The sequence below is a fragment of the Peromyscus leucopus genome, chromosome 1 (assembly GCF_004664715.2).
Source record: "Peromyscus leucopus breed LL Stock chromosome 1, UCI_PerLeu_2.1, whole genome shotgun sequence".
NCBI lineage: Eukaryota > Metazoa > Chordata > Mammalia > Rodentia > Cricetidae > Peromyscus > Peromyscus leucopus.
In genome coordinates this window covers 61853528-61869171 of record NC_051063.1, presented here as the reverse complement: position 1 = coordinate 61869171, position 15644 = coordinate 61853528, and positions in this window count along the sequence as shown.

Sequence of the window (15644 nt, the reverse complement as noted above, 5' to 3'; positions counted from 1 at the left end):
CTCACAGCATCTGAAAGCTTCAGGTTCTTACTAGTGCCTAAGGCCTTCCTTCCCCAAGTTATCAATAGGGACCAAGGCCTTCCCAGGTTCTCACAGGAACCTAAGGCATTACCCAGGATCTCACTGGGCCCTGCAATTTTCTCCCATTCTCAGAGGGTTTCTAAGGCCTTTGATAGATTTTCACTGGGTCTGAAGATCTTCCCCATGTTCTCATTGTGGATTTTAATCTTCTATACATTCTCAGTGGGGTTTAATCCTCCTGGAGATTCTCACAGGATCAAAGCCCCTCTCCAAAGTCTCACTGGGGCTTTGGTCTTCCCCAGGTTCTCAGTGGAACCTAAAACCTACTACAGGTTCTAACTGGAGCCTTCAGTATTCTGAAGGTTGTCACTGTGGTCTAAAGCCTTCCCCATGTTCTCACTGGGATCTGACATCTTATGCAAGTTTCCACTGGGTCTTAAAGCCTTGCTCAGGTTATCAATGGGAAATTAGGGCATTACCTAAGTTCTCACTGACACATAAAAAATTTCATGAGTTCTCACAAGTTCTATGAGGCTATTGACAGGTTTTCACTGGATCTCAAGACCTTCCCTTGGTTCTTACTCTGGCCTAAAACATTCTGCAGGTTCTCATTGTGGCCTAAGGCCTAAGGCCTTTCCAGGTTGTAACTGAGGTCTAAGGCCTTCCCCATGTTATCACTGAATCTTAAAGCCTTGCCAAGTCTCTCTGGTGCCCGAGGCAATACCTAAGGTCTCAATGGTGCTTAAATTTTTTTCCATGTTATCACAGAGTCTAGAAGACTTTGACAGATTTTCCTTGCATCTGAAGACTTCCCCATTTTCTCACTGTGGCCTAAACCTTCTACAGGTTCCCACTGATGGGCATTCTCTATGTTCTCAGTGTGATCTAAGTCCTTTTTCATAGTTTCATTGAGGCCTACAGCCTTCCCCAGCTTCTCATTGGTGCCTAAAACCTTCTACAGGTTCTTACTGAGGCCCAACGCCTTTCAGGCTTTTAACTGGAAATTATGTCATTCCCCATGTTCTCACTGTATTTTAAAGATTTGCCCAGGTTTCACTGGAGACAAAGGCATTAGTAAGTGTCTCATAGGAACCTTAAAATGTCTGCATGTTCTCACAAGGTTTATAAGCCTTCAATATATTTTCACTGTGTCTGAAGGCCTTCTCCATGTATTCACCATGGCCTAAAACTTCTCCATTTTCTCACAGGAGCTTAAGGCAGTCCTTAGGTACTCAGTGGGACCTAAAGTCTTTCTTACATTCTCACTGGTTCTTAAATCTTCCACCGGGTTCTCATTGGGGCCTAAAGCTTTCCTCCAGTTATCAGTGGTGTCCTAAGACCTCCTAGGTTGGGCATAGGGCCTTCCTGTTTCTCATTGGTGTTTAAGGCATTTCACAGGTTCTCACTGAGCCAGAAGCCTACTCAGGTTATCACTAGGGCCTAAGGCCTTTCTTGTGTTCTCAGTAGGTCTTAAATCTTGCCCACATTCTCACTGGAGACAAAGGCATTCTCAAGTGTCATATGAGGACCTAAAAAAATTTCCTAGGTCTCACAGGGTCCTTAAAGCCTTTGACTAGTTTTCACTTAGTCTTTAGATCTTTTCTGTGTTCTCACTTTGGCATAAAACCTTCTACAGGTTCTTCCAATGGATTAAGGCCTTCCATAGGTCTTCACAGGCATCTAAGGACATCTTCAAAGTCTTATTGAGGCCCTAGGCTTTCCACAGGTTTTCACTGGTGCCTAAAACCTTCTATAGGTTCTCACTGGAGTTTATGGGCATCCTCAGGTTCTTACTGCAATCTAAAGGCTTCCTCAAAATCTCATTGAGGAATAAGGCCTTTTCCAGGTTCTCACTGAGGCCTAGGAGTGTCTAAGGCTCTCACTGGAGCTTATGGCATTCCTGAGTGTTTCAATGAGGCCTAAGGTTTTTCCTATGTTCTAATTGGGTGTTAAAACTTCCCCCAGGTTCTCCCTGTGGTGTAAGCCTTTTCCTAGGTTCAGTGGCAACTAAGGACTTCCCCTGTTGTCACACGGGCATAGTGCCTTCCTATTTCTCACTTGTATCCAAGGTCTTTTGCAGGTTCTCACTGGGGCCTAAGGCCTTCCCATGTTTTACTAGTTCTCAGTGTTCTCACTGAGTCCTAAAGCCTTTCCTATGTTCTTACTGGAGACAAAGGCATTACTGAGTGTCTCATTGGGGCCCAAAACTTTTTGCTAGGTTTCCCAGGGTCTTTAAAGCCTTCAACTAGTTTTCACTGGGTCTAAAGAACCCATTCTCACTTTGGCATACAACCTTTCCCAGGTTCTCATAGGTATCTGAGGCTTTCTCCAAAGTCTCACTGAGGCCTTAGGTCTTCCCCCGGTATTCACTGGTGCCTAAAATTTTCTACAGATGCTCACTGGGGTCTAAGTCCTTCCCATGTTCTCAATGTGTCTTAAAGCCTTGCTCAGGTTTTCACAGGAGCCTAAGGTATTACCCAGGATCTCACTGGGGCCTAAAAATTTTCTCAATTTCACACTGGTTCTATAAGGTCATCAACATGTTTTCACTACGTCTGAAGGCCTCCAGATTCTCACCGGTGCTGAAGTCCTTTTTTAGGTACTCACTAGTATCTAAGGCCTTTTCCAAAGTCTCATTGAGGCTTTCGGTTTTCCCCAGGTATTCACTGGAATCTAAAACCTTCTAAAGGTTCTCCCTGGGGACTAAGGTCTTTCTAGGATTTAACTGGTATATAAGGCCTTTCCCATGTACTCACTGGGTCAAAAGTCCTTGCCCAGGCTCTCATTGAATCCTAAGGCATTCATCAGGATCTCAGTGGGACCTAAGGTCTTTCCCACGTTCTCACTGGTTCTTAAAGCTTTTTCAGTTTCTCACTTTGGCCTAATGCCTTTCCTAGGTGGTCAGCAGGGCTTAAGGTCTTCTCCATGTTCTGAATGGGTCTTAAAGCCCTGTCTAGCTTCTCACAGGAGCCTAAGGTATTACCCAGGGTCTCACTGGAACCTAAAATATTTCTCAAGTTCCCCTTGTTTCTATAAAACCCTCAACATGTTTTAACTAGGTCTGAAGGCTTTCCTCATGTTCTCACTCTGGCTTTCTATAGGTATTAACTGGGTCTAAAGGAATTAACCAGGTTCTCACTGTGATCCAAGGACTTCCCTAAAATCTCATTGAGACATAACACTTTCTCTAGGTTATCACGGAGACCTAAAGCAGTCTACAGGTTCTTACAGTGGCTTAGGGCCTTTCTAGGTTGTCACTGGAGTCTAAGTCCTTCCTCATGTTCTCAATGAGTCTTCAAACCTTGCCCACATTCTCATTGAAGCCTAAGTCTTTCCACAGGGTTTCACTGCTGCCTAAAAACTTTCCCAAGTTCTCACAGGGTCTGTTAGACCTTTAGATTTTCTCTGGGTCTGAAGATTTTTCACATGTTCTCACTGACGCTTAAACCTTTGCCCTGGTTTTCACTGGAGCTTAAGGCATTGCCAGGGTCTTACTGAGATATAATAATTTTGTCAAATTCTGACTAAGTCTACAAAGGCATTCAGAAAGTCTTTGTTAGGTTTGTAGCCCTTCTGCATGTTCTCATGGTGACCTAAAAGTTTCTAGATGTTCTCACTGGTGCTAAGGCATTACCTAGGATCTTACGGGTGCCTACATTTTTCCAAAGTTCTCACAATGCCTCTAAGGTTTTTGCAGGTTCTCACTGTGTCTAAAGACTTTCTCCATGTTCTCCCTGTGGTCTACTACCTTCTACAGTTTTCTCACTGGAGCTAATGGCATTCTTCAGGTTCTCACTGGGATCTAAGGTCTTCTCTAGGTTTCTTTGAGGTCTTAAGACTTTTTAAGGATCTCACTGGAACCTAAAACCTTCTACAGGTTCTCACTGGGGAATAAGTTCTCCAGTTTTTCACTATGAAATGAGGCTTCCCCTAAATTTTCGTTTCATTGAGACTTTCCCTAAATTCTCATTGAGGCCTTTTCTAGGTTCTCTCTGTGGCCTAAAACCTTCTACAGATTCTCACTGGAGTTTAATGTATTCCTTAGGGTCTAAATGTGGCTAAGGCCTTCTCATGTTCTCAGTGGCCCTTAAATCTGCTCCAGTTTCTCAGTGTAATTTAAAGCCTCTGTGAGATTATCAGTGGGTACTAAGGCCTTCACAGGTTGTCAGTGGGGACTAAAGTCTTCCCAGATTCTCACATTTTTTGAAGTCCTTTTGCAGTTTCTTACTGTAGCTTAAGGCTTTCTCAGGTTGTCACTGGGGTATAAGGTTTCACCATGTTTTCACTGTGGCTTGAAGTCTCCAGTGTGATCTGAGGCTTTCTCCAATGTGTCATTGAAGCCTTTGTCCTTCCCCAGGTTCTCACTGGAGCCTATAACCTTCCCCAGGTTCTCTCTATGGCCTAAAGACTTCTAGAGTTTCTCAGCAGGCCTAAAGGCCTTCTGCAGATTCTGACTGAGATCTAAGAAATTCTGAAGGTCTCACTGAGCCCTATGCCTCCCCCAGGTTATCACTGGAGCCTGAAACTTCCTACAGGTTCTCTCAGGGGCCTAAAGCCTTCCCAAGGTTCTTACTGGGGACTAAGGTGTTTCTTAGTTTTTTACTGGGGTTTAAGGCCTTCCTAGATTGTCATTGGGACCTAGGCCTTCTGAGATTCTCACTGGGGCCTTAGGACTTCTCAGGTTGTCACTATGGTCTACAGTGTTCCCCATGTTCTCACTGGGTCTTAAAGCCTGGCCTAAGCTCTCAATGGAGCCTAAGGTAATACCCATGGAATTCATGGGGACCCATAATTTTTGCATGTTCTCACAGGTTCTATAAATCCTTCATCAGATTTTCATTGTGTCTAAGGACTTTCCCCCATGTTCTCACTGTGGCCTCAAACCTTCAGTTGGTTCTCACTGAAATTAAAGGCTTTCTCCAATGTCTAATTGAGGCCTGAGGCCTTCTTTGTGTTCTTATTAGAGATAAAATGTTCTCCAAGTTCTCACTCATGCTTAAGGCCTTCTCTAGGTTCTCACTATGATCTAAGGCCTTCCTCACAGTTTCATTGAGGGCTAAGGCTTTGCTCAAGTTATCTCTGGGGCCTAAACCTTCCCAGGTTGTCACAGTGTATAGTGATATTTTATTTGTACTAAAATGTTATTTGTATGTTAATAAATAAAGTTGCCTGGGGATCAGAGCTTTAGCAAGCCATAGGAAAGCTAGGCGGTGGTGGTGCACGCCTTTAATCCCAGCACCTGGTAGGCAGAGCTAGGTTGATCTCTGTATGTTCAAGGATACAGCCAGCAGTGGAGACACACGCCTTTAATCTCAATACCAACCATAGAAGACCTGGAGGTCTGTACAGACAGGCAGTGATGAGGTGGTATTGTGGTTGGGTTTACAACCAATGAGAAGGCAGAACATAAAGTCTTTATAAAGACAGACACACAGGAAGTAGGTCTCTTTTGAAGAGGTAGGACCACCATGAAAGGAAGGGTAAGGTTTTTAGCTCTTAGCTCTGACCTCTTGGCTTTCTTCTTTGCATTGGTTCTGTGTTTCTTATTGAATAAAATGGTTACTTCTACAACAGTGTTGAAGGCATTCCATAGATTCTTATATGGCCCAAAGCCTTCAGCAGTTGTCACTGGGGTCTAAGACATTCCTCATGTTCTCAATGGATCTTAAAGCTTTGCATAAGTTTTCACTAAAACCTAAGGAATTACATTGTGTCTCAAGCTACCTAAAATTTTTCACACATTCTCACAGGTTACATATTAGGCCTTTGACAGGTCTCTACTAGGTCTGAAGACAGTCACCATGTTCTCACAGTGGCCCAAAAGCTCCAACATGTTATCAATGGAGCTTAAGGCCTTCTTTAGGTTGTAACTGTGATCTAAAGTCTTCTCCAAAATCTCAATGTGGACTAAAGCATTCTTCAGGTTCTCACCAGGACCTAAGGATTTTCCAAGGTAATTACTGGTGCCTAAGGCCATTCCAGGTTGTCACAGGGGACTAGGCCATTTCCAGATTCTCACAAGAACCTAAAACCTCCTACAAAACTCACTAAGGCCTAAGGCATTCCCTATGTTCTCACCTGTGTTAAATCCTTGCCCAAATTCTCACTGCAGCCTAAAGTATTACCCAGGGTTTCAGGGTGGCCAAAATTATCCTAAGTTCATACAGGTTCTATAAGACATATGACAGCTTTTCTCTGGGTCTGAAGCCCTTCCCATGTTCTCACTGTAGCCTAGAACTTTCCCCACATTCTCATTTTGACTTAAGGTCTTCTCTGTGTTCTTAATGATATCTAAGCACTTCTCCATAGTGTCATTGAGGCCTTAAGCATTCCCCATGTTCTCACTGGGGCCTAAAACCTTCTACATGTACTAACTGGAGATTAAGGGATTCCCAATTTGAAACTGGCAACTAAGGCCTTATCTGTGTTATCAAAGGGTCTTAAATCCTTGCCCATATTCTAAGTAAAGGCTAAAATAATACCCAAGGACTGGACTCTGTGGTTGATATGTAAAATGAATAGAAAATCTCTTAATAAAAAAAAGGAAAAACAAAAGTTTCCCAAGTTCTGACAGGACTGTCTGCAATGTGACATAGGAGATGGGTTTTGATCCAAATGTGGACGGAGAAAAACTTTGAGTCCCATTAAGAACCTGTAAGATGTTTGAGGCCTAAGGGAGAAACTAAGGAATGTTTTAGGCAAGAGAGAGAAACTGTGTAATGTTGCAGCCCCCGTGAGACTCTGAGAAAGGGCTTGTTAGGCTCCAGTGAGAACCTGGGCATATTTGTAGATGCAGGCAGAACATGGGGAAGACTTGAGACCCCTTTGACATCCTGACAAGATCTTAAGACTGAGTGAGGACATGCATAAAGCCTCAGCCACCAAGGAGAATCTGGGAAGGTCTTAGGCTCCAAGGAATATCTTGGAAGGTTTCAGGATCCAGAGATAACCCATGAAGTTCCTCTGATCCCCAGTGAAAACCTATTGAATGCCTCAGGCCTCCTTGAGTATTTCGGGAAGTCCTTAATTAACAGTGAGAAACTCTGAAAAGCCAGAGCTCCAGTGAGAATTTGTAGAAGGGTTTAGATTCCAGTGTGAACCTGGGAAAAGCAGACAGAATGGCCTCAGTGAGAATTTGAGGAAGACCTGTGCCCCCTTGAGAACCTGTAGAATCCTGGTGGGTACAGTGGGAACAGAAGGAACTTATCCAGGCCAGGTAAAAACCTGCTACAGGTAATTTTGATGGTGTGAAACCATGGCAAAAGTTTAGGTCCAGGTGAAAGTCTGGCTTTAGGATCCAGGGAAAACCTGAACCCAAACTTAAAGACCCAGGGACAAGCAGAAAAAGGCCTTAAGCACCAGTGATAATTGCATCCTGTGGATTCTCTAACGCATGATGCTCCTTTGGCCAAGGCCTTAAACAGAGGGGAAAACCTGGTGGAGTTCCTGAGCCCCATTGGGAACCTATAAAATATTTTTGCTCTACTCAGAATGTGAGGAAGGCATTGGAGAAGGTCTCTGATCACAATCAGAACCTGGAGAAGGTCTTATGTACCAAGAGACCCTGCAGTAAGTTTGAGGCCTTAATGAGAACATGGGGATGGCCTTTATACTCCAGTGAGTCCAATGGAAGACCTTATAGAACTTGTGAGAACTGGAGCAAATTTTCAGCCTCCAGTGAGACTTGGGATGATGCTTTAGGTGCTTGTAAGAAATGAAGAGTCAAAGAGAACATGGAGAATGACTTAGCCACCAGTGGCTGCCTGGGAAGGCCTTCCTCTCCAGGCAGAACCTTCAGAAGGCTTCTAAGAACCAGTAAGAACCTGAGAGGACCTCACATCAGAGTGAAATCCTTGAAAGACCTCCGGACCAGTGGATAACCTGGGAAAGTATGTAGGCTTCAGTGACATCCTAGGTGATCTGTAAAGCACAGTGAGAGCATAAGGGAAACCTGAGCCCCTACTGAGATTCTGAGGGATGCCTTATACTCTAGGGAGAACCATTAGAAGTTTTTAGACCACAATGGGAATCTCTGATAGGTCTAAGATGTCGATGGAACTGGTCAGAGCCTTAGACTGAAGTAAAAACACAGAGAAGGCCTTTAGACACATAGAGTACTTGTCAAAGATTAAGTCCCAGTGAGAACCTGAGCGAGGCCTTAGACAGCGGTGAGAATCTGGGAAGGTCTTAGAACCCAGTGGCAACCTGCAGAAGGTCTTAGGCCCAATTGACAACATGGAGAAGCATTTAGGCCCCAGTGATTTCACCTAGGGGTACCTGAGTCTTCACTGATACTTTGGGGGATATCCTTAGTTAGCAAAAAAATCTGGAGCAACCATGAAGATCCAGTGAGAATCTGTTGAAAATTTTAGATTCTGTCACTACTGGGGGTGGAGGCGTGATGGAAACCTCTCAAAAATTTACAGAAGATCTCAGACCCAGATGAGAACTTGCAGAAAGCCTTGGACCCCAGCTAAAATGTACAGAAAATTTTAGGCCACAGTGAGAACAAGGAGAAATTCTTCAGCTTCAGTGAAATCCTGATGAAGGCTTTCTAGACCCTGTGAAGACTTGGGGATATATTTAGGCCACAGTGAATCTTTAGGTTATGCCTTAGGCTACAATGAGAACCCAGGCAAGGTTTTGAGACCCAGCAACAAACTAGGAAGGTCTTAGGCCCAAGGAAAACATGCACAAGACCTTAGATACCAGTGATGATTTGGAGAATGCAAAAGCCCAGTGAGAATTTGCCAATAGCCTCAGTTCTCAAGGAGACTTTGGGGAAAGCCTTCTTAGACTGCAGTAGATACTTGGAGAAGGCCTTCTCGTTCAGGGAGAACATGAAGAAAGTTTTGAGAACATTGAGAACACGGGGAAGGCCTTAAGAACCAATAAAAATCTATGCAAGGCCTGGTAGAGCCAGTGAGAGCTTGGGAAACATCTTAGGCATAGCAAGACTCTTTGGAATGTTCTAGGATCCAGAGCAAAGCTAGACAGGGCATCAGGCCCTGTGGAAATATGTGGAAAGATTTATGGCCTAGAGACAACCTGACATGGCCTGAGATACCAGTAATAATCTGGGAGGGCCTTAGGTACTATCAAAAATCTGGGAAGACATAGGCCTTGGTTAAAACATTGGATAGGACATAGGCCCAAAGGAGAGACTCAGGAAGCTTTCAGACCCAGAGAGAATGTGGAAAAGACCACAGGCCCCATCAAGACCCTGAAATATGCTTTAATCTCAAATGAAAACTGGGACAAGGTTATAGGCCACAGCTGCAATGCAATGTGACATTGGAGATGGACCTAGTGAGTAACTGTAGAATGTTGAGAACCCAGGGTAGCTCCTAGGCCTCAATGAGACTTTCAAGAAGGCCTCAGAGAACAGTCAGAACCTAGAAAAGGCCTTCAGATCCAGAGAGAATAGTGATAACATGGGTATGTCTTCAGATCCTGTGTTGCAGATGTTATACACACTGTGAAAAATGAGGAGAATTTTAGGCATCAGTGAGACCCTCTGTAATACATTAGCTTACAGAGAAAAACTGGGTAAGTATTTAAGACCAGGTGATTCCATGGGGAAGGCCTCAGACCTAAAGGACAACCTGGGACAACCTGGGAAAGCCTTAGGTCCCAGAGAGGACCAGTGGAAGCTTTACAACACGCTGAGAAACAAGAGGCACTTAAGCACCAATGTGAACCTGTAGAAGGCTTTCAGCCACAGTGAGACCCAAGAAAGGCCTAAGGCTGCATTGAGACCTTGGAGAAGGCATTAGATACCAGTGTAAACCTGGACAAAGCTTTAAGTTCCAGTGAGAATCTGTAGAAGGTGTTAGGCTGCAGTGAGAACATGGGGAGATCCTTTAGATCCACTGAAAACCTGTTAAAGGTGTTATAGAACCTGTGAGGACTTGGGAAAATTTTCCAGCTTTAGTGGGATCTGTGTAATGCCTTAGGCTCCAGTGAGAACCTGGGCAAGACTATAAGACACAATGAGAACATGGGAGGCCTTAGACATCAGTGTCAACCTAGGGAGATCTTAGCCAGTGAGTATGTGTAGAAGGTTTTAGGCCTCAGTGAGATCCTGGGAAAGGTCTAGGGTCTCAATGAGAATTTGAAGAAGGCCCTAGATCACAGTCAGAACCTGGACGAGACCTTATGCCCCAATCAGAACCTGTAGAAGGTTTTAGGTTCCAGTGAGAATTTGAGGAAGGCCTAAGGCATCAAGATGACTTTGGAGAAGGTCTTATTGCACAGTAAGAACATGAAAAAAATCTGTAAGACCAAGTGAGAAGATATAGAAGATTTTAGGTTCCAGTGAGAATATTAGGAAGGTCTTCAGACCCAGTGAAAACCTGCTGAAGGCCGTATAGGACCTGTGAGAACTAGAAAAAAAGTTTTAGGCCTAATGTGACCTTGCGTGATACCTTAGACTGCAGTGAGAACCTGGCAAGACACAGTGAGAAAATTGAGAAGACCTTAGACCAGAGTGAAAACCTGTGTAAGGCCTTAGACATTAGTGAGAAACTGGGAAGGTCTTAGGTTCCAGTGATAACCTTGGAAAGTCCTTATCCCTCTATAAGTCTGTGAGGCAAGTCCTTAGATTACAGTGATAACCTGGCAAATGCCTTTAGCCTCAGTGAAAACCTGTAAAAACATTCAGTCCACAGCGAGAACATGGGAAAATTCTTCAGACACAGTAAAAACCTGGCAAAGGATTTATAAACCATGTGAGATGCTGGGAAAATTTTGAATCACCATTAAAAATCTGCACAATTCTTTAGACTCCAATGAAACCTCTTGAAGGCTTTAAGACCCAGTGACAACTTGGGAAGGCCTTAGGTCCCAGTGAAATCTAGTTGAAGCCTACACACCATTTTGAATCTGGGAAGGACTTAGCCTCCATTAAGAACCTGCAGAAAGGTTTAAGCCCCCAGTAAGGACTTTGGGAAGATCTTCATACCCAGTAAAAACCTATCAAAGCCATTTCAGAGTTTGTGAGACGTTAGGAAAAGTTTTAGGCCCCAGTGAGTCCCTTTGTAATGCCTTAGGCTTCATTAAAAACCTCGACAAGGGTTTAAGACCCAGTAAGGACATAGTAAAGGCCCTAGACCCCAGTGAAAACCTGTGCCATCCATGGCTGTAGTAAGAACCTACAGAGGCCTTGTACAACAGTAAGAATCTTAGAAGACCTTAGGCCCCAGTGACAACCTGGGAAGAAATTATGTTCTAGTGATAACCTGTGAAAGGACTTAAGTCCTGGGGCCTAAGTTGAGAAAATGAAAAAGTTTAAAATCTTTAGGCCCCAGTGAGATACTGAGGAATGCCTTTAGCTCCAGTGAGAACATCTAGAAACTTTTAGACTATAGTGAGAACATGGGAATGACCTCATGCCTCATGAAAATTTGGAAAAGGCCTTAGAGCCCAGTGTGAAACTGGAGAAGACCTAAAGTTTCAGTCAGAACCTGCTAGAACATGGGAACATTTTATTGTTCCAGGGAGACCCTGGTTTAATGCCTTGACATGCATGAAAACCTGGGTAAACTTTTATATCCCAGTGAGAACATGGGGAAGACCTTATATTCCAGTTACAACCTGCTAAGTCCCTAGGCCCCAGAAAGTACCTGTAGGTGGTTCTAGGCCCCAAGAAAACTGGGGGAAGGCTTTAGGACTCAGTGACAATTTGGAGAAGGTGTTGATTGTAGTCAGAATCTAGAGGATGCCTTATGTCCTAGTAAGATCCAGCAGGACATTTTAGAACCAGTGAGAAGCCAGAGAAGGCCTAAGGCCTCAACCAGATTTTACAGTAGGCCTTAGATCACAACAAGAACCTGCAGAAGGCCTTAAGCCCAATAAGAACATCTAAAATCTTTTAGGCCCTGGTGAGAACATGGGGGAAGGCTTTCAGACCCAGTGAAACACTTTCACAGGCCTTATAGAAACTAGGAGAAGTTGGGAAATTTTTAGGATCAACTGAAACCCTGGGTAATACCTTAGGCTCCAGTGAAAACCTGTGCAAGGCTTTAATGGCCAATGAGACCATGGAGAAATCCACAGAATGTAGTGATGATGTGGGAAGACCTCAGCACCCAGTGAGGACCTGCAGAAGACCTTAGATAGCAGTGAGAATCTGTGAAGGTCTTAGGCTCCAGGGATAAACTTGGAAGGGTTTAGGTCCCAGTGATAACCTGGAAAGTGCCTTATGCCCCATGGTAAACTACAGAATGCCTTATGCCCCATGATAAACTACATAATACCTTATGCCACAGTGAGAACCTCTAGACTGCTTTAGCTCCAGTAAGATTTTGGGGAAGGCCCAAGGCCCCATTGACACTTTGCAGAAGGCCTTAAATCTCAGTAGGAACCCGGAGAAGGCCCTAATCCTGAGTGGGAACCTGTAGAAAGTTTCAGGCCACAGGGAGATCATGGAGAAGGCCTCAGAACAATTAAAAAGCAACAGATGGCTTTAGAGAATGTGTGAGAACTTGGAAAAATTTCAGGCCCTGGTGAGACCTTCCATAAAGCTTAGACTCCAGAGAGAATCTAGGCAATGCTTTGAGACCCAGTGAGAACATGGGAAGGACTCAGAGCACAGTGAATCCTTGGGTAGACCTTAGGCCCCAGTAGCAACCTTCAGAAAGCCTTGGACACCGTTAAGAATCTGGGAGGCCTTAGGTCCCATTGATAACCTGGGAAAAGAATGGGCCCACATGAGAACCCAGGAAAGGCCTTAGGCCTCAATGAGACTTTGGGGAAGGACTGAGATCAAAGTAAGAAGCTGGAGAAGGCCTTAAGCACAGTGAGAACCTCTGGGATGTTTAGGCTCCAGTGGGAACCTGGTGAAGTCCAAAGGCCTTAATAAGAGTTGAAAGAAGGCCTTAGAATCCAGTAAGAACTTGGAGAAGGCATTTAGCCCTCTAGAGAAACTTAGACAATTTCAGGGTCCAGTGAGAAGTTAAGGAAGGCATTAGGCTTGCATGAGAACCTGGGCAAGGAGTTAAGAACCCTGGAGAAGGCCTTAGGCCATAGTGAGAACATGTGGAAGGTCTTAGATACCAGCGAGACTTTGGGAAGGTTCTGGGTTCTAGTGACAATGTGGGACATGCCTTAGGCATATGTGAAAATCTGGGAAAGGCCTTAGGCCTCAATTAGACTTTGGGGAAGGAACATAGATTACAGTAAAAACCTGGAGAAGGCCTTAAGCTCCAATAAAAAAGTCTTTGGCCACAATGAGACCACTAAGAAGGCCTTCATGTGAAAACCCATAGACATCCTTATAGAATCTATGAGAATTTGGGAAAAATATTTAGGCTACATTAAGAGATTGGGTAATGCTTTAAGTGAGAACTGGGCAAGGCTTTAAGACCCAGAAAGAACATGGGAAAGACATTAGACCCCATTGGGACCTCAAGGAATGCCTTAAGCTTCCATGAGAACCTGTAGGAAGTTTTAGGTTACAGCGAGAGACTGGGAAGGCTCAAAACCTCAATGAGACTTTAGATGCAGCCTAGGATCACAGTGAGAACCTGCAGAAGCCCTTAAACCAAGGCATGAACCCATAGAAATGTGGGGGGTACAGAGAGAACATGGGGGAAAATTCATATCCAGAGAAAACTGGTGACAGGTCTTATAGAATCTCTTACAACTTTGGAAAATTTTAGGCAACAGTGAGTGCTGCATGATTCCTAAATGTCTTAATAAACACCCAGAGCCAGATATCAGGGTAAAAGTTACAGATCAGAGAAACAAAGGAGCAAACCATAGATACTTTCACCTCACTAACTCCATGAATCCTCTGACTGAATGCCTCTGAGTCTTCAGCCAAAAGGGCTTTAGTTTCTGTCTCCTCACACCTTATAATCCTTTCTCTGCCCAGCCATTTCACTTCCTATCTCAACTTTCTTAGTGCTGGAATTAATGGCATGTGTGCTTCCCAAATACTGAGGTTAAAGTTGTGTGCCACCACCACCTGGCTCTTTCTCTCCTAGACTGGATCAATTTCATGTAGTCCAGTGTGGCCTTGAACTTGAGTGCTAGGACTAAAGGTGTGTGCCACTACTGCCTGACCTCTATGTTTAACTCTATGGCTGCCTCTGTCTTCTGATCTTCAGGCAAGATTTGTTTCTTTGATTACAAATATCACCACAAGTGAGACACTTTTTAATGAACCAGAAAAAGAATTCAAGACACAGTGAGAGCATGGGGAAGGCTTTAGGCGCCAGTAAGACTATTGGAAGACCTAGGCCCCAGTGTCAACCTTGGAAGGCCTTATGCCTTAGTATCAATCTTGGAAGGCCTTATACCCCAGTGTCAACCTTAGAAGGACTTTTGTCCCAGTGTCAACCTTGGAAGGCCTTATGCCCCAGTGATAACCTGGGACATGCCTTAGTTCCCAATGAGAACATAGGGAAGCTTTAAGACCCAATGAGAACAAGTGAAGATCTTAGGTCCCACTAAGACACTGAGTAATGTCTGAGGCCCCAGTGAGAACCTGTAGAAGGTTTTAGGCCACAATGAGAACTGGGAAAAGGCCTAGGGCTGTAATGAAGAAGATATTAGATACCAGTGTGTACATGGAGAAGGCCTTAATCTCCAGTGAGGAAATATAAAAGGTGTAACACTCCAGTGAGAACCTGCAGAAGGTCTTAGATACCAATGATCTGGGAAGGTCTTAGCCTACATTGGCAACATAGGACAGTCCTTAGGCGGTGTCCATCAGACTTTGGTTAAGTCCTTAGACTACAGTTAGAATCTTTAGAAGGCCTTAAAACCAATAAAGGCCCAATAAAAACCTGTAGAATGTTTTAGGCTATAGAACCTAGGAAAGCTCTAAGGCATCAACAAGACTTTGAAGAAGGCCTTAGATTGCAATGAAAACCTGTACAATGCCTTCAGACACAGTGAGAACATGTTCAAAGTTTGGCTCCAGTGAGAAATTGGGAAGGCCTAAGATCTCAATGAGACTTTGAAGAAGGCCTTATGTCATGATTGAACTTGTAGAATGATTTAGGCCACAGGAAGAACATGAGGAAGCCCTTTAGACTTAGTAAAAACCTGTTGCAGGCCTTATAGATTCTGTGAGAACTTAGATAAAATGGCCTTGGAACCATTGTAAGTATGGGGAAGGCTTTAGGCATCAGTGAATCTTTGGGGGAAGGCCTTATATCACAGTTCGAACCTGGAGAAATATTGAAGGCCCAATGAGAGCCTTTAGTCTCCAGTAAGAAACTTCAGAAGGCAGAAGTCCTCGGTGAGTCTCTGGAGAAGGCTTTAGATTCCAGAGGGAATCTTGAGAAGGCCTTTAGCCCCATTGAGAACTTATAGAAAATTTTAGGCTACAGTGAGAACTTGGAGAAATTTGTCAGAGCCAGTGAAAATCTGGGAAAGGCCTTATAGTTCCTGTGAGAACTTGGGAAAATGTAGGGGCCCCAGTGAAACCCTGAGTTATGCTTTAATATCCATTGAGAATCTAGGCTAGGCTTTAAGACCTAGTGACAATCTGGCAAGGCCTTAGGCCCCAGTGAGAACAAGCAGAAGGTCTTAGATATCAGTAAGAATCTGGTAAGGATTTAGGCCAGAATGAGAACCAGGTAAGTCCTTAGGCCACAAAGAGACTTTGGGGA